Below are 21,059 nucleotides of genomic sequence, written 5' to 3'. Positions count from 1 at the left end.
GTGGACAGTAATGAGAGGAAATGGGGAGTGAGTATTTGTAAAACTGATTTTTTAATCAACTTCACTTTATTATGGATTTACATAAGGTAGTAGTCAGGGCAAATACTCATTTTTTATAGATATTTTTCAGGAATTTTTTCGAAGAAAATGAAATGTGATAGTTTTGCTTTTATAGTATGTTATTATTGACATCAAATAGTATACAAAAAAAAATTTTCTTTTTGAGATATTTTTTGTAGTAGTGTAGCACCAAAGTAAGTGTCTTAAAAAAAGATAGATGGCTTGTCAACCGGATTTTGATGCTTCAGGGCATCTGAAATGAAAAATTTAAACTGCTTATTATTCTGTAGGCTTGTCATTCTGGCAGATGCTACAATGGGAACATTTTTGTGAAAAATAACAAAATTCCGGACTTTTAAAAAAAATGTATATTTTTCGGGTGGAAACAAGGCTGAAAAGAAACTGAAGTAGCACCTAACATACTATAAAATAAAAACGATCGTATTTTAGTTTCGTAAAAAAAAATCCTAAAAAATATCTACAAAAAATGAGTATTTGACCAGACTACTACCATAAGTCTGAAGGCAGGCAGCTTATCGCCTACGAAGTTGCTTCTCTGCAATAAAAATAGAATCCAATCTTTGGTTACTAGTATAAAGAAAAAAAGAATACTTATGATTTGCTCAATATTGTATTGCCTTATCCCATAAACTGCCTCAGCTTCAGCTACTGCAGCTGAGAATATCAGCGCAATCAAAAAAATTTGAAACTTTAAAACTTCACACATCAACTTTATAAAATCACGAGCTGTTCTGCTAAAAATCAAACTCATTTACCACTCGAAAGTAAATGGCATCGGCTTCGTTAACGCTTCTTAGCTTGGATCTTATAGCATTGCGAATTTGTTTGTAGAATTTTTTTCAAAAATTATCTACTTTAACGAGGAAAATTTTCTTTGCAGCGCCATTGAGAACCCAATGCATTCGCAGGATATGACAGTTAGATACGAGTTTTACTCGTCTCCTTTGAAAAGGCTGGTGAATAGGAGGAAACGAAACTGGTAATAACGAAACTTTGCATTTGGATGTAATTTAAATATTTTTCACTTCAATGGTCGGCATCAGCATACCTACAGATAATACAATTTTGGCCGTACGCTCGCTGGGTTAAAATCTTTGTAATTTTCTGGCTTAATATTAGGTTACCCACCCATTATTTTTCTATGACGAACTGATTGCTCAATTATGCCCATTTGCTCAAAATACGCATATTTTTTGAATATTATAGATTTTTAAATGTTATTTTGTATTTACTTGAAAAAATTATTGTAATTTTTTCAGTATTTTTGATATTTGAAAAATAAATTATTCGCATGCATTCCTACTTTACCATCTTCAAAATAGATGGAAACGGGAAAATGTACAGAGTTATGCTAGTCAGCTTCCAACTTTTTCACAAACTCGTTGACAGACATATTTTTTCTAATTCCTACCTTTCCTACGTTTAACGTTACAAACACTTTACTCAACTGAAAGTCTCTCAGTTTATTATGCACTTTTTTATGATCCGAAATTTTGTCTTCTACTGTTATTTCATGCATTTCCTATAAAACGAAAGTTACTTATTCTCACAGAATGAGAATGCCTTTGGTCTAAAACAAGCTTTTAAAATTCTTCAACTTTTCTGCATTTAATTTTTTTCTTCCCATATCTACCCTATTTGGCTCAACATTTTAAAAATATATTTCAAAATGAAAATAATAGCGACTTCGATTTGGATCATACAAAGAGCAGTAAAGACGAGCAAATCATCAGTGAAACGTCACTAAGAGAAATAAAAGCATCAATGGTTCTCGGAACAACAACTGATTTTGGACGACCTTCACGAAATTCGTCTTGAAGTGAACTACGACCACGATTGAATTCACCATACCATCGATAAACACTGGTCCTTGATGGAGCTTCATCGCCAAAAAAAGAATTAAGTTCATCCATGCAATATTGCTGAGTTAATCCACGTCGAAAGTTGTAAAAAATAATCGCACGAAAATGTTCACGATATAATTCCATTTTTGGACCGAGATAAATCTTTTAAGTTACTGTAAACAACGCAAATAGCGCTGGTATTTCAAAACGTCAAAAAATGTCAAACTTTGCGATACAGCTGTCAGTTGCCAGATTGCAACACCAGGGTTGCCAAATCCCGAAATATAAAAGGCACCCCTCGTACGAGTATATCCAATTATCTTTAAAACAAACTATTTAGTGTTAATATAGACAGGTGTAATATTTTTTGGAAGCAATAAAAAAAATTCTACCCATTTCGTCTTTATCTGAAAATGCTTTGTATTGATTTTCACCGTCTAATTTACTTACGACATATATATGGTATATGGTATATATGTATAATTGGCGCGTACACCCTTTTTGGGTGTTTGGCCGAGCTCCTCCTCCTATTTGTGCCAGGCGCCTTGATGTTGTTCCACAAATGGAGGTACCTACAGTTTCAAGCCGACTCCGAACGGCAGATATTTTTATGAGGAGCTTTTTCATGGCAGAAATACACTCGGAGGTTTGCCATTGCTTGCAGAGACACTGCCGCTATTAGAAAATTGTTTTTCTTAATTTTGGTGCTTCACCGAGATAGGAACCTACACTCTCTCCATTCGGCTACGGTGGCATACACTTACGACATACATGAATTATATTATATAATATTATATTATAGCTATGTAGGACCTCTTTCTGCACGGTACATTGTTTTCTAAAATACTTGGAAAACGTTTATTTAAAAAAAGGATATATTTTCAAGATTAGTGACCCAAATTTATTCAGAAATCTTCTTTTTTTTGAAAGTTTATTTTACTCCAAAATATTTGTAAAATAGTGCAATGGACCTACCTTTTCCCTGACAGTTACTTCTACCGGTGACCGATTACTGGAACGACCCGACTCTAAATCCGAAGAAGAACTGTCACTTCAGTGGCACTCCTCAGAAATGTATGGGGTTTTCCACTGAGTATTCACTAATTGACTTCTCAGTGCTCACTAATTTAATCCTAAGTAGTCACTAAGTGACTTCTGGGTACTCACTAATTGACTGAGTATTCAATCCTGAGTAGTCACTAATTAACCTCTGCGTACTCAGTAACTGACCCCTGAGTATTTACTAATTCACTTCTGAGTACTCACTAATTGACTTATGAGTACTCACTAGTTGGCTTCTGAGTACTCACTAATTCAATCCTGAGTAGTCACGAATTTACTCCTTAATTTTCTTCAATTGGCTTCTGAGTACTCACTAGTTGACTTCTGAGCATTTACTAAGTGACTCCTGAGTACTCACTAATAGACTTCTGAGTACTCACTACTTGACTTCTGAGTACTCACTAGTTGAATTCTGAGTACTCACTAATTGACACCTTAGTACTCCGTAGTTGAGTTCTGAGTACTCACTAATTCAATCCTGAGTAGCCGCGAATTGACTCTTGAGTATTCACTAATTGGCTTTTGAGTACTCACTAATTGACTTATGAGTACTCACTAATTAACCTCTGAGTACTCAATTAGTGCCTTCTTACTATTTCCTAATTAACTTCTGAGTACTCACTAATTAACTTCTGAGTGTTCACTACTTGGCTTCTGATTACTCACTAAGTGACTCCTGAAAATTCACTAATGAACTTCTGAGTACACAGTAAGTGACTCCTGAGTACTCACTAATTGTCTGTTGAGTACTCACTAATTGACTTCGGAGTACTCACTAATTGGCTTCTGAGTACTCACTAATTCACTTCTGAGTACTCACTAAGAGACTCCTGAATATTCACTAATTACTTCTGAGTATTTACTACTTCACTTTTGAGTACTCACTAAGTGACTTCTGAATACTCTCAAATTTGCTTCTTGGACTCACTAATTAACTTCTGTATACTCACTAATTCAGCTCTGAGTAGTCAGTCACTAAGCGGCACCTAAGTAGTTACCACAATCATCCCTTCAACAACATAAAAATTAGCCATTTCTCATATTGAGTTTACGTTAATTTTATTGTAATTTCCATAAAGTGCTAGTATTTGCGATGTGGCATTCTTTCAAGTGCACCTAATTTGAGGAAATATGTACGTAGTGAGTACTATGAGGGTGCATTATAACTTCACTAATATACTTTTATATTTCATTCCTATTACTTTTTCGACTTTTACAATGTACCCGAGATATATACGGCAAGCAAGTCCTACACTTTTTGCTTTCGATATTATTTCTTGTATTAAATTATGCCAGCAAGTCATTTCACTTTTTGAATGCAAGTCCCGTCAGCTCAATAATGTAAGCAGCTTTGCTTTCTCTTTTAAGCTTTAATTGGATTAGCCAATAGGCTGCGCCCGGCTCATCACTTTAAACTCGCAAAACACTTCTAATAAATAATTTAAACAGCGAATATCCTTCGCGCCCTACTTTCTCCACTCGCATTCACTTTGCTTTGAAGTACTTGATTAGGTGACATAAATTTCGCTGAAAACGAGAAAAGGAAATAATTCGCTGCCTAAGCTCCAGTTCATCTTAATTTTCAGCTAAGTCCATACCTCGATAGAATTTATGATTTTTTATCCTCGCTGCCGGGCATTTCACATTAACTCCTCCTCCCTGAACTCGCATTACACAATTCATGGCTAGTAGTCACTACTGCTTGGCGTCGCAAGGCTACTGATTTTCCTTCCTTATAAATTCTTTTCTATTTTCGCCCCATGCCACGGCTACTTACTGTATGTATGTGTATGCATATGCAATCGTACATACATACAAACCTATTTGTATGTAATTTGTCGCGTGCGCACAAGTGAATGTAAATTTTGTGCAAATTCGCCGAACTGTTGCTATGTACACTTGGCTGCGCTCATTGTGCGCTGATTTGTGCGTCGCTGACTGCCGCAATTGACTGTTGTAGTTCATTGCTGCAACATTTCGCGAATTATCCAAGTCTTACTTTTCGTTTGGCTTTTACGCACACATACATACATACAACGAACATTTTGCTGTTAGACGTTCACATCGGTTGGTTTCCTATTTTAGTTTTGCTGAGTGGCTTACGCACGACTTAATATTTACAATGAACGATTTTTGCCTAACCAACTCCGATTCCTGGCGTTTGTACTCTAAATTGTAATATTCTGTTTTTTTTTTTGTAAGAAAAGCCGCATTTTTTTCTAATTTACTTGCCTTGCCGTGTATATGAAAAATGTATTATGGCTTTATTTGGAAGGATGGTTCTTGCTTTCGGTTTTTGTTTTTCTTCCTTCCATTCTATTTATAATTTACTATATTTAACTTTGAATGGAAATTCTAAAAAGCTATACATTTTTTCCCCCATTTCATTACTTTTCATTTACTTCGCTACGTTGCACACTGGTTTGCTGCTGGGTTCATATAAATCGAGGCTAAAAAATCTGAAAACACCACAATGCCACTGAAAATAGTATAAAAAAACGTAGAAGAGTTACACAGCATTTTTTATATATTAAAACAGGAACATTATTTTTGTAAAATTACACCAGCCAACATAGTTTTGTACCTCATTGCTGCTGAGCTCAACATAGAAAATATACAAGCAGTATATAGCCTGCCGGCAATGAGGAAGGAAGGGATTGACACCCAACTTGAGAAGCTAATGCCCTGAAGTAGGTTTCGGTAAGTCATCCCTCATAAAACAAAGAGGGGTTCCGATGGTTGGAACGGATTCTCATCCGATGATTCCATTCTGTAATCGGTCTCTCCTTCACTCCAGCTCTGAAACAGGAATATTTTTCGAGCGAGACTATACTCAGATCATTTTCTCTCTTGATGGTAAACCTACTGACTTTCAGGTACAAGAATCCGCCATATCTTCAGCTGCTGTGGAACTGCTACAAAGAAGGCAGTTGAGAGGTGATGTATTCATCAGTCGGGCTAGCCAAGCAGCTATCAAGTCCTACTGGGCTGTGTGCGGAAACTCGAAGATTATGCGCGAGATGACACGCAGGCTCAGTTAGCGAAAAAAAGGCTAACGCATTTGCTACAACTGGTTCAGTGGGTTAATTAATTGGTCCACAGCTGTATGCAGCATGGAGCTCAGTCACGTAAAATGCCAACTTTTCTCACCTCAACTCTAAAGTGTGATACCTGCCATAGTCTCAACACCTGCCATAAATTTATTCGACTCACCACACTCTGAAGGGCATCAAATCACCGTACCATTCGGCAGCCGGCTTTGCATCACCGGAACGACCTGGATTTATATCCGGCTATGGGCGAACACTCACCGCCAGCCAATGTTTGACCGATCAAGGGGAGGGTAGCTTATTTCAGCTTCAAGTTTGAAACTGCACTCAAATCACTATTTAATCTAATCTAGGTTTTTGGTCCGTGCACTATTATCTGTTGCGATAAATTCATCGACGTAGAATCTCTCTTGCCAACAAGTGCTACTTTGGACTAAGTAAGCAATTGAGTAGTAAAGTACTCTTTCGCCGAACAAAGCTAACACTGTACAAGGTTCTCATGATGCCCGTCTTAACGTATGGCGCAGAAGCGTGGACGATGACAACATCCGATGAGGCGACGCTTGGAGTGTTTGAGAAAAAGATGCTGCGCAAGATTTTTGGACCTTTGCACGTTGGCAACGGCGAATATCGCACGCGATGGAACGATAAGCTGTATGAGCTTTGCGACGACATAGACATAAAATAAATAAATAATTGGCGCGTACACTTCTGTTAGGTGTTTGGCCGAGCTCCTCCTCCTATTTGTGGTGTGCGTCTTGGTGTTGTTCCACAAATGGAGGGACCTACAGTTTCAAGCCGACTCCGAACGGCAGATATTTTTATGAGGAGCTTTTTCATGGCAGAAATACACTCGGAGGTTTGCCATTGCCTGCCGAGGTGCGACCGCTATTAGAAAAATGTTTTTATTAATTTTGCTTTCACCGAGATTCGAACCAACGACCTCTCAGTAAATTCCGAATGGTGATCACGCACCAACCCATTCGGCTACATAGCGCAGCGAAAAGAGATCCAGCGGCTACGCTGGCTGGGTCATGTCGTCCAAATGGATAAAAATACTCTAGCTCTGAGAGTATTCGATGCGGTACCAGCTGGTGGTAGCAGAGGAAGAGGAAAGCCTCTTCTGCGTTGGAAAGATCAGGTGGAGAAGGACTTGGCTTCACTTGGTGTGTCCAACTGGCGTCGGTTAGCACGAGAAAGTAACGACTGGCGCGCTTTGTTAAACTCGGCCAAAATCGCGTAAGCGGTTATAGCGCCAATTAAGAAGAAAGGGAAAGTTTCGTTAGGCAATGCTTGGAAGCAAAGGTCTATAGTAAACTTATTATTTTGTATGTGGAAAAAGTATGTTTGTTAGTAAAACTTAAGGGGGTATTCTGGTGTAGAAATCGATTTTCTTTTTTGCATATTTTAAAAGTTTAGACATTTAAAGTATGCCATTAAGAGTATATTTTTTTAATTCTTATTATTTCATGAGTTATAGCCTTTTTGGTGACATGGCACTGGTTGCGGTCCTTCTTGTCTGAAAACTTTGAACGCGTTTTTCTCAAAACTACTTTTTTCGAGCTTGCTGTAAGGATATCTCGAGTTCTAATAAACCGAATAACTTCAAATTTGGGGAGGAGGTTCCTTTTATATTCTTCCACCGGGTGATTCTAACTCAAAACTATAACTTTTCATTTTGTAATGAAAAAAAAAATCGGAAGTGTTGAAAAAATATGCAAAAAAAAAAAAAATTCAACAGCCGTGAAAATATTTTTTTTAACTTGTCCAAGGCTCATTCGATAGCGGCACCTATAATAGTTAAGAATTTAGTTTTTATTTTGCACATCACCAGGAGGGTTGGAGTTTTGCACGCCAGGATACCCTCTTTTTTTGGACTCCCTACTTTAACTGCGCATAGTTTTGTCAATTAAATTTTTTTTTGTGTTAGTTTTTAGTGTAATAATTAATCATCAATAACTTAATAATCAAATGATAAAAGAATGCATGAAAAAAATTAGGACGAAAGGAAGCAATTTGTACAGCGCTTCAAAAATCAGGCGAAATGCATGCCTCTACACAGCAATACCCCCTTAAAACTGGATAATGCTCAGAAAGACAAATTGTTTTCTTAGTAAACGATAATAATTTCAAGTTTTTCTTACCCACTAAGGTTTGATCTCCCCATCGTAGTAAGTATATCCGGCTTAACTGAACACGAATTACTGGCTGAACCATTTCCTTCCATTTTGCCATTTTTTATATTTTATCCACCAATGAGGAGTTCACATCCACTCAACAGAGGTTTTTGTTTGATTTGTTATGAAAAGTAATTTGAATGTTTTTTGATAAGAGGTTCGCATCCGCTCATTACAGATTTCATTTAAGCAACAGTAGCTGTCCGCCAAGAGAGTGTCCGCTTAAGTGAGTGTAATTTGTTTCGAAATTTATAATTAAAATTTAGTACAGAAAAAAATATCCGCCCAAAGGAGATGTATATTTAATAGAAGGGTTTGTTAAGAAAGATTTCACTGCAAACCTGTAATTATAACTTTAACTTAAATATTCCAGATTTACTGCTACGGCCCTGCGAAAACTTCAAACCATTTAATTTAACGAGAAAGGTCAAACCCATTCAACGCGCTGATTATACTGCTTTCCCGCCTCCATTAAAGAAATAGGAAAATTATATGTCACTTCTATGAGCTGACACTCAAATGACAACTTACACATTAGTATGCTGTTATAGTTGTATCGGGTGTTTTTTTAGCCGCATCGGATACCGATATCGCTAACTATGATTTGACAGCTGAGAATGGCAAATTGTGGTTACATTTTTGTTTGGTACACAAAGGGTCTTTTAAGTCGTAAGAAGTGTCAGCCATTGGATAGATAGAAATGTCAGCCACTGTCAGCCTTACAGTTAGAAAAAACACTTCCAAAATGTAGAAATTTACTTTGAAAAAATTAATTGGTTTGCGAAGTTCATAGAGCGAAGTGTCGAAGAAGAAAGTCGCCCGAAATGTCGATTCGCCATCCTTCTACACTTATTGGCCTTCGACTATGTGGCAAATTTTACGTCTTACGATAAAAATCTTTTCTTACCTGCCTATAAATACAGCTCATGCAAGAATTGAAGCCAAGTGGTCATCAGTAGCGTGCGTATTTTCTGATTGAGCTCATTAATGTATATTATATTATTTATTGTGACAACCAAGTTCAAAATTGGACTAATCGAATCGACCACGAAATTCGTAGCGATGACGGGCATACAAGTATACCGAATACCATAATCTGAAAAAAATGTCATGAATTATCTACCAGATTATACAGATTACAAGGTGAAGTCCAAAATAAACAAGACTGAGCTAAAATACAATAGAAACGACAGGAACTTTGTTCTTCGAGTTTATTTATTCAAAATAGTCTCCTCTGGCCTCGATACACTGTTTTGCGCGATCTTAAAGCTTTTCGAAAGAGTGTTTCAGGTCATTGACCAGAATTTCCTTAAGGATGTCGGTTCATACCTTTAGCCTCTATACCTCTATGGACGCAAAATGTTTTTCTTTCATGACCCAATGCAGTTTTCTGAATAGGTAGAAGTCAAAATGAGCCATATCAGGTGAATATGGTGAGTGATTGATGGTTAAAATGCGATTTCTGGTCAAAAAGTCAGACACAAGATTGGATCGATGAGATGGTGCATTATCATGCAATAAACGTCAGCTTCCCTCTGCGCGGTAAATGCTTCCAAACGCCAAGTTAGAAAATTGCATTGAACGTTTGACCCATTGCTACGAACTACTTGTGGACAATTCCCTTGTAATCGTAAAAACAAATGACAATCGACGTGATATTTGACTTCTCGAAACACCATTTTTTGGGTGGTGGCTCGCATAAAGCCTTCCATTCGGCACTTTAATGCCTAGTTTCAGGTTCATGTTGGAAACACCACTTTTCGTTACCAGTTAAAATGTGGTAAAGGAAGTTCTCGCCTCTTTAGTGAGGTCTTTTGAATGTTGAATTCTGCGCAATTTTTGGTCCTCAGTTAACTTGTGCGAAATAAAACATGTACGGATCTTTTGTAAGACCAGACGATCAGTTAAAATGTGATAAATCGATGTTTTGGAGATATTCAACTCCGATTCTATGAATTTCATGGATGATTTCGATTCATTTTTGATAAAGTCACGAACAATTTCGATGGAGTTTTTGGTGATTACTGATTTTGAGAGGCCCGCATGTTCATTGTCATTTATGTCCTCTCAACCATCTCTGAAGCGTGTAAACCACTCATAAACTCTAGCGCGGGATAGAGAATCATCGCCACAAACTTTTTTCATCAATTCAAGTGTTTCGGTAAACGGTTTATCGATTTTAAAACAAAGTTTTTCATTAGCTCTTTGTTCGAGACTCATTTTTGTACCAATAACACAAACATGCTGACACTTAAGGCGTAATAACTTCGCTTCCACTGAACCGAATGTCACCAAGCTTTTAGTAGAAGTCAGCTAGGGGTCTTATAATGCAAAAAATTTATTCCTACAATATTGTTGTTTGGTGTTTATTATAATTTTTCTTAAAGTCCTTAAAAAAACACACCATATATAGAAGTCAACGGCACTTCCGTTTCATCACGCACCCTTCGGCATATTTGACACTCTTCAGCACAGCGCACTCCTTTAATAATCAAAGTAAGTGTGGTGCGTAGTGGTGGTGCCCATACATCGACGCACATTTTTATAGTAACCGCATGCTTTGTGGGATGTGACCGGCATTTCGTAGCTTTCAGGCTAAGCTGGGCACGCACATAAACAAATAGAGAGTCTAGTGGAGAGGCCTATAAAAATGCGAAATCGCAAAGCGACAAAGAAAACGACACACGGCAATAACAAGCGCGTCTAGGTACTCACGCATGGTTCTATGTGTATATGAATGTATGTATGTATGGGTATCATGTAAAAAGTGCTTCGAATTAACACCAGCAAAAAAAAAGGGCAAATGATAGCTTTGAGCTCAAAAGCACTTACGTGTAGCTAGAGATGCCGCGAACTGCTTTTGTGCCACACACAACCATACCACTTTTGCATGTGCGTCTGATCTCTCGCTTCGAAAGTTAACAAGGTGTTGCAAATACACACACTGCGCAACCACAAACGCCACAAAAGTAACCAACTAAATTGTTTTTCAGTGTTTACGCCTGAAGTAGCATTTATACGTATGTAAGTAAGCGCGCACACACACGCACAGGCGCATGCACACATTTTACTTTGCGAATGCGGTACTTGGTTTTTAGTAAAAATATCTAGAAATGTAGAAATCCAGATACGAATATAGATATGCGAATACAAATTAATATGCAACGCACTCAGTTGCGTGTAATGGGTGCCATGCAATGTGAACAACCTTAGAGAACCCACATACATTCACATATACATATATAAATATGTACCGAGTAAAAATGGAGAGACTGCAATCCAAGCGAAGCCAGGCATTTGAACGCAGCTACGTAGGCAGTGCCAGTTCAGACTACAACTAGAAAACATTACAAGTGACTAGCACAAGGAACAAAAAGGCATGAAAGAGCAAACTTCTTAGTTTGCACACACACACACGCACACACAGTTATATCATAACTTTGTAGCAGTTTAATAGTGCAGCCAACAGTGCGTATGAGCGACTAGCGTGCACACGTTCAACACGTAAGAAACGTGTAAAGCCGCACACGTGCGCAAACATACACCTATATACATATACATGCACACCCATACCTAGCAAACAAAGAACAATACAAGCGGTTAGACAGATAATCAAGTAGACAAACTCTTCCGCTTGCCGGTATGCGGTGCACCAAAGCCAACGCAGGGTGAAGGCGGGCTGGTATTATGCTTATGCACGCACAGTGATTATGCGATAAAAATCGTGCTTACTGTCCTCCAGCACCCGTCGCCCTACTATAACATCCCACCGCAATTAACGTTGGACACTTGCTAAGCGACATAGTAACAAGCATTTGCTGGTGTGGCCTGACGACACGCATAAATTTTGAATCCCTTAGGTGATTTGTTGTTGGCGCAATGGCGCATTGACATTCGTGAGGCCTGATTTGTTATTGCGTGGAGTGGAGTTTGCGTGGCAAGTTAATAAACATTGGAAACATACAAATTTACATACATTAGAAGTAGTTAAAGGAACTGTGGCGTATCAAGCGGCTAAATGGTAAAAATATTGTAGAAGAATTGTCTCGTGATGCGCCCTTAAATAGAACGCGAATAGGATTCAAAACGAATGGGACCACGTTAATGTAATTAGCTAAGGTTAGGTTAGGTTAGCCTGGCTGGCAATAAGCCAAGCATAGACGTTTTGGTCCCTGACGATACCAGAGGGAGACCAACCTCTATGAATACTGAAAGTAGACATCATGTATCCTACATACGTCAGCGCTTTTGGCGAATTTAAGCAGAGCTGGGAGATCCGATTTTAGAGACACCCTCCAGACCCTCAAACAGTGAGGCTCCCAGGCATTTTAAACACGTTTTTAATTACGCTGGATAAACGCCCAGAGTGTCTCTCTGCACTTCTTGCATTTGTCGCTGCTATCATTGTATGCCAGTTTTCTTGTCGCTATAGCTATGTCATCTGAATATGCCACTAGTTTTGGTGTCCTTCCGTCAAATTTCTTGAGCAGTTCACTTGCTACAATTGACCATAACAGCGGCGATAGTACCCCACCTTGCGGAGCACCTCTGCATGCATATTTGTTGACGCTTAAATCGTTCTACTCCGCTTTTAATCTTCCTGCCTTATCCATATATTAACCGCGGGTTACAAATTAAGTGACTCTATGCTATTTAAAATAGCCTATTTTGTCACGTTGTTAAAGGCCGCTGATATATGTAGGGATACTCCAAGAGCGTACTCCTTACATTCTAACGCCTTTTCTATGTTTTGTACAACTGAGTGAAGCGCAGTTTCAGTAGATCTGCCTTTAGCATAAGCTTGCTGCGCCTTGGATAATACGTCCGGCGCAATTGTATCTCTAATGTATGTGTCTAGAATCTTCTCTAACGTTTTCAGTAGAAATGAGGTCAGACTAATGGGCCTGTATTCCTTCGAGTAGAGAGGGTTGATTTTTCTAGCTTTTGGAATAAACAAAGCTCTCGCTTCTCTCCACAATACAGGAACATAGCTGAACCTAAAGAATCCCTTGAATATCGTTCTTAACCATGGTACCTCAAGATCGCTTACCTTTTGGAGCATGGCTGGGAAGATTCCATTTAGTCCTGGCGATTTATATGGATCGAAACTTTGTACAGCCTATTCTATGAACAAGCTTAAAGGCAGCCGAAAATGGATGGCGTGAAGTTTTCGTGCGCTCACAGGAGTAGAACTTTGGACGCAGGAACCAGTTGTTTTTATAGGCATAAACGCGGCTCCACCTTGCAGAAATGCTAACGCGGTTCCAGGATGTAATTCAGCCAAGCAGGAGGAATATTTTAGTGTAAGTGGAAACATGTCCCAAATACCATTGCTGTGCCGGCATCTTTGTTAACCTTAGGCAGTCTAACTAAACTTCTATGGAAAAAATGATCGATTTAAAAATGTTTGCTAAAATTAAAATTAAAAAAGCGAAATTAGGCAAAAGCATTAAGTAAATAAGTAAATATATGCACAAGATTACTGAGAGTCATTCTAGATGCTTAAAAATATTATAATTTTCGATTAATTTGGTGAATGGAAGAAGAGCTTCTTCAGTATTAGGAGTTACCCGCCAATCAATTGCCAAGCAATTGCATACTTTGAGAATGATTCAAACGCAGGGGACTTGGGTTCCTTATGAGTTAAAAGCAAGGGATGTTTAACGTCGCTTTTTAGTTTTTTCGCTTGTGAACAACTGCTCCAGCGGCAAAAAAGAAAGGGTTTTCTTCATCGCATCGTGACGGGTGATGAAAAATATATTCATTGTAGCAATCTAAAGAAAAGAAAGTCATGGGGACTGCCCGGTCATGCTTCGTGCTTCTACGTCGTCGCCTCGGCCGAATATTCACGCAGCGAAGGTTATGCAATGTATTTGGTGGGACCAAGTTGGTGTTATTTATTATGAACTTTTAAAACCAAGCAAAACCATCACTGGGGATCGGTATCGACTTTTACCGACAATTGAGCCGAGCACTGCGCGAGAAGTGGCCGCAATACGCATGAAAAGTGATTCTACAGCATGACAACGCTCGGTCTCACGTTGCCAAACCCGTTAAAATCTACCTGAAAACCCATAAATGTGAAATCGTACCCCATCCACCATATTCTCCACATATTGCGCCTTCCGATTATCACCTGCTCCGGTCGATCGCCCATGGTCTAGCTGACCAGCAGTTCCATTCATATAAAGACATCAAAAAATGGCTTCATCCGTGGATAGCCTCAAAAGATGAACAGTTTTACCACGACGGTATACGAGATCTACCAGAAAGATGGGAAAAAGTAGTAGCCAGCGATGCACAACACTTTGAATGATTCACTTGTAATCATGTTTTTCAGAATAAAGTTGTATTTTCATCAAAAAAACAACGAGAACTTAGTTGCGCACTTAATACCTGTTTTTTTTTCTTAACAAATTCCTTTTTTGCAACCCAATATGGTTCTTAAACTGCACAGACTGATATAGTCATGCTATAATTATCCGCTAAACGAGTTGGTAGCACGGATGAGGCAACAAAATGGTGTAGAGGCGCTAGTTGGATTCTGGATGAATCACAACTTTAATCAACCAACCAACCATTCACAGTTTAAAAAATCGTATCCTAAGATGATCATCTTGTGAAAAAGACCACCAAATTTGTGCAAATAGAAAATTTCTCGTAAACATCATCTTTTATAGTTTTGGTGATGAAGTACCATCGAAAGGTAGCGCATATAACTGGCTTTCAGATTTCAAGTGAAGTGAACTTAGACCCTGTAATAAATTGCCTGAAGAGCTTTATACAACTACTTTTGTTCAAGCAAACAAGGATGCTTTATAAAGTGGATCGGCATGTGACGCACCAGGTGAGAGGGAGGCTTGGGCCACTGTATCACTGTATGAGCAAAAGAAAAACCAATCATCTTCCATAAGCTTTTAGTTATGAAGAACGCTTGCAGTCATTGGATTCCGCAAAAATTTACTGAAGCTAAAAAAAGTCGAATAGAATGTACGCAAACGGTGAAAAACAAACAATTGCGGTGGTTCTCTAAATATGTACAATAATATTTCAAAAACTTGTAAATATGCGTGGGAGCACGAAAAGAAGTAATAATCCCCACTCTGCATGTTTCAGTGTAAGCCAAAATTGAGAGCTCTCGAAGATCTTCAAAGAGAAAGATTTTTTTTTCTTCGGTAAAACTGGACTGGTTTCTATCATTGCTCTTGAGGACTGAAAAGCAATTGCTTAAAACATGCCGACATTTCTAAAAAACAGAAATACAAAAATCTTAGCTCTCATCACCACAGACTCAAGGGTTTTATATTTCTGATAAGTGCCTCATTATTATTAATATTATTAGAAGGCCATTACGCACTGCGACCAGAGTTGATCTACTGTGCAAGACCTATTTTTGTAGCCCTAGAGTTTTAGGCTTTTTAAAAATTTTAGCTCAATTTTGGGTTCCAAAGATTAGAAGTCTTTGTCTGCCTAATGCAGGACATTCACAAGAGACATGTTCTGAGCTTTCTATGTCCATTTCGTAAAACTGGCAGACATTGGTCGCAGATAGACCTATCCATCGCCAATTTTTGCATTTGATTTGCCTAAGGATGGGTTCCTCGTTCATTAATCTCAACAGTGCGACGTCACTGATGGTGTTTGATCAGAATATTCTGCAGATGATGCGAAGGCATTTGCTGATGAAGGATTGTAGCCTCTGTGTGATGGTGTTAGAGGCCAGCCATGTTTTAGCTCCCGTATTACTCTACGGGCTTCACGCATGAGTCGAATATTCATAGTTTAGTGCGCCTGGATATTTGCGAACTCCCCCATACTGTATGCAGTCGCCCGAGTGCCGCCCTTGCTTTGTTTAGCCTGCAGTTGACATCTTCATCTGCTCCACCATCTGCGGTGATGATGCAGCCAAGGTAGCAAAAGCTTTCCACGGGGCATCGGTCAACGAATTCCACCGGGCATCGGTCAACCAATATCTGCCTAGCGTTATTGTGGTTAACTCTCATGACATTTGTCTTGGCGATGTTGACCTCCAGCCCGACAGTGCGTGCCAGCGCGACTAGTTTTTCCGCCTTTACTTGCATGCCAGAGAGAGGAAGCAGATGCCATCGGCGAAGTCCAGACCCCCAAGATGTCTGGTGAAACTCCATACGACACCTTTTTGTGCAGGGTCAGTTGGCTCATGAGGTCATAAAGGACGATGGCGAAGAGAAAGGGCGACATTGGATATGGGGGCTTAATGAGAGTAGCTTGTCAGATATTCCTTTGCTGGGACTTAGAAATTACTTGTCTTGACTCTGACTGGCACAGTTTAGCCAGTATACAGCAAATTTCCTTTCCTCCCATTTCCTAAGAAATTCATTAATGTTGCTCTTTGTGAGTCCACAGGAAGGCTCAGGACCCGTAAGTTGCATATTGGCCGCACGTTTTGCAAGTTTATCAGCCATTTCATTTCCCTCATGCCCTTCATGTCCCGGAGTTCAGCCTGGTATTACTATGTTGAGATTCCCCAGCGTATTGAGAAGGTCTAGGAAATCATTTGCCAGTTTGGAGGCTATCTGAAAGTATATAAATGTGAGTACCTCTCACTCTCTTGCGAAGCCATTCTCTCACACATATTTCAATGGCGTGTATTTCTGCCTGGAATATTGTTGGGTCGAGTCCCATCGGAATCAAGTTTTTGAATTTAGGCCCACTGATTCCTGCCGCTGCTCTACCATTTTCCAATTTGGACCCAACAATGGCCCATATCTGAGATCCAGGTTCTTCAGGCTGTAATAATAACTTGGAAGTTCTTGAAGGATATTGATTTGGGTGATAATATGTCATCCCTATGAATAAGGGGATTATGTAGGAAGTCTTCTGGCAGCTTTAAATATCCTTTCATATCGCCACTTTTAAGTTCAGATATACCTTTTAATCCTAAGGTACTCGAGCGAGCTTCCCTTTCAATCAAGATTGGGAGCAGTGATTTACTAAGAAGCACACTTATGCATCAGTTGGACACGTTTTCATAGCCCAGTTTATTTCATTCGTTCACTGTATTTCTTTGCTTAGCCTTGGGCTACCTTGCTAAGGATGCATACGTGACTATGGGTTTCACAACTGCGATGAATGTCCATAAGGCCATTCTAGAGTTTAGTGTTTAGTCCCCATGTCTTATCAAAAAGCCTTGCGCAGGCAAAGAATGCCTTTGTGGCTTTTGAAGAAACTCTCTCAATATGGAAATTCCAACTAAGCGTTTTGTCAAGACTGACGCCGAGATAGTTCGCTTCTGTTGAGAGTTGAAGTGTTATTCAGTTAAGGACCGGATATTTGAGATTTATATTCCATCTCCTGGTAAACGGTACAAGTGCTGTGCCCCATTTGTTTATTATTATAACCGCTTGCAGCATGCGATCCGAAACGGTTGGATAAGTGCCTTAAAATATTTTGGACAGGTCAAAATACGTGATTGCGAAGAGCTTGAGATGCGGGCCCGAAAATTCTACCAGAAAGTTCGGCGACTTACAGAAAGTTCCAAGACCGGTGCGGTTTCCTCTAAGACCAATGACAGCGATCTGATGTCTGACATCCAAAGCGTTTTTAAAGTATGAAGGGAACACTTCACGAACCTGTCAAATAATGGCAGCTGCGCGTGTCACAGAGAATGTGAAGAGCCCGTTACCCCGATCGTTGACGATGGTACTGTATCGTCCCGCTACTGACCATGACGAGGTAAGAATGGCGATAACGTGGCCAGAATAACAAAGCCGTAGGAACCGACATACTGCTGAGTTATACAAGCACTATGCAGTGGAGCTGTCTCGTTGGATCTTTGTACGTTGGCTACGGCGAGTACCGCTGGCAATGGAATAATGAGCTGTAAAGCTCTTACTGTAAACCTCTTAGTGTTCATTATTCCATCAACATAGCACAGCGAATAAAGATCTTGTGGCTTCGTTAGCTCGGTCATATCATACGAATGGATGCAAATACTTCGGCTCTGAAAGTATTCGATGCGGTACGAGCTGATGGTAGCAGAGGAAGAGGAATGTCTCCTCTGTGTTGGAAAGAGCAGGTGGAGAAAGACTAAACTTTACTTTAAAGAAAGAACTGGCCTGCTTTGTTACAGTCGGCCAAAGTCGCTTAAGCGGAAAAAGTATTCGGTTAAAAGCTCATCCAAAAATGAATTTCCCCACTCTCTCTCTCTCTCTAAGATCATGGAATTTGGCGCCTCTAAGGCTATTTGAAGTTATGGGTCTACATCTAGCTGCCGTTTAATACATAAATTCCAAATGCTTTGTGAAAGAGGAAAACTACTGTGGTGGCGCTATAACTCAAAACAATTTAATTTATTATCTCGATGAATCTAACCGCGGGTGGAAAAATCACAGCATTTCTCTATCTCTTTTTATTGCCACATGTTTTGAAACCCCTCTTTTAAGCACTTCACGTCGTGTATAAGATTGAGCGCCTTTCCGTAACTGCATAAACATCTTCAGAGCCAATTAGGCACCTAAAAAAATTGGAACCATTAACCCAAGAAAACAAAGCCATAAAATTCTAAATGTAAACCAGTGCCTACTTTTATCAGCTGAAATCTCACTTCTACACAAGTAATATTTGATGGTATCTACATACACCCATACATTCATGCTTACGCACATGTGAATATTATTACTTTCAGTTTGGAAACAAGAGCACATTTCGGCTAATTTGACTCCTTTTGGGAGTAATTCTGTCTTGTCGTGTCATCAAATGTTAATGGATGTGCTGTGCGAGCGCTAAGGGCGTTCCTAAAATAAATCTACCGAGAAGGCGCATAAAACGCACAGCACAGCACAGCTAGAAATACACGCATGCACGCATAGTATAAGTTATTAAGATATGTATGTATGTACATGTGTGCATGTGTATGTGCGTAGACATATTTATTTATGAGCCGTAAGTTAAGCAGCGGTCAATTGTTGTTGTTGTTGTGCGGGCGCAATAAACTAAACAGAAGGGATTGTCAAAACAATTACGGCTAATACACAGAGTTATACGCTTCCATGGGTATAAAAGCGTAAGTCTTTCATATTACATAACTACATACTTACGTGTTTATGTGACAGATAAATTTAACAGATATCAGCCGCATGTACAAAACAGAAATGGCAAATTTGCGAACATAAAAAGCGGAAATAAAATCGCTGCTAAAAGCCGCTGAATATAATAGCCCGCAATTAAAGAAGGACGGCGTCCAAATAAAATGGAGACATATGAATTTTTATGACAAGTAAACATATGTTTTCTTTTTTACTTGCCTGTTTTTGTCTCTGCCACACCAGCCGTACTTAGATTAATTTGGTTGGAAATTCATAGGAAGTATGAATAAATGAGTTTGTAGAAAAGTGCAGAAAACTTTGGATATGAGCGACACTTGGTGCTGTACTAAAGGGCTACCGGCAAACCCCACCAAAACTGTTATTGTCCTCTTCACCAGAAGGAGGAAGCTTGATGGACTCGTTCTGCCTAAGCTAAAAGGAGTCATAATTCAGCTATCCAAAGAAATCAAATATCTTAGAGTAATCCTCGATAGTAAACTTCTTTGGAAATCACTCGTTGAAACAAAGACATCCAAAGCACTGACAGCTTTCTGCTAGTGCAAAGGTGTTTTTGGAAAATGTGGGGTATTTTTCCTAGAGAGGTCCTTTGGATCTACACGGCTATGATAAGACCTAATATCACCTATGCATCAGTGGTCAGGATGAGTAGACTCCCCCCGTGGGAGTCAAAAGGACCTTATCGAGACTACAACACACTGTGGCCATTCGTTGTGGCGGAGCTTTTCCGACTACTTCAGGCCCGGACTTAGATGCTCTGGTTGGTCTACCACCATGTAACGCTTTCATCCCAGAAGAGGGCTTGAAAGTCATCTGCGGGCTGAAACGCAATGGGAATTGGTACGGCCCCTGTACGGTATAGGACAAAAGAGAAGGCATGGACCTCGATCCAACTATCCTCGTCATGCCCTTTGATTCCTTGCCATCCACAGTCGTGCTTGACAGGAGGCACAGTGAGGTGCTGTACGAGGCTCAACTGTGGTCAAACTTAGAAAATGAGCTCGGCAAACACTATTTTCACATTTTCACGAATGGCTTGACAACCGAGCACGGTTAGGCTCTGAGGTCTAAGTGGAATCCAGCGGGACAAAACTGCACTTCGTTCTTGGAATGCATGCATCTGTGTTTCAAGTGGAGTTGTATGCTATTCAAGAAGCGATGAACATTGTTGTGCAAAACAGATGGAGAGGCAGATCTTTATGTCTCTGCAGCGAAAGCCAAACTGCACTCATGACCTTAGACAGCCCCCATCTACATCAGGAGTAGTCGAGTCCAGTAATCCAGGCTGAACTATGTCAGTAGACATAATAGCCTTATGCTAACATGGGTCCCGGGACACGTGGGTACCGTGGGTAACGAGACCTCTGACTCCTTAGCTAGGATGGGATTTGCCACTCCCTTCTGCAGGCATCCAAGCCACGGTTAGCAACCGGGTTACTACAACCCACAAGCGAGCTTGGCGGGCTGAGAGAGACTGCAGATGGACAAAACTGATGTTACCTGTCATGTCCGACTGACTGTCGCAAATTCTCCTGTCATTAAGAGGAAGGGACTGCAGACAGCTGGTTGGACTGATGACAGGCCACTTTCTATGGGCAAAGCACATGGAAAAGGTGGGCATCTCAGACAGTGAACTCTGCTCAGTATGTCGTGAGGAGGATGAGACGGCGGACCACTTTCTGTGCGTCTGCCCCGCCTTCGCACGAATCAGGCTTGAGGTCTTTACCATTGGTGTTTTAAGAAGCGATCACCTTGGCTCCT

Source organism: Anastrepha obliqua, unplaced genomic scaffold, assembly GCF_027943255.1.
Source record: "Anastrepha obliqua isolate idAnaObli1 unplaced genomic scaffold, idAnaObli1_1.0 ptg000005lb, whole genome shotgun sequence".
NCBI lineage: Eukaryota > Metazoa > Arthropoda > Insecta > Diptera > Tephritidae > Anastrepha > Anastrepha obliqua.
This window is presented reverse-complemented; position numbering follows the sequence as displayed.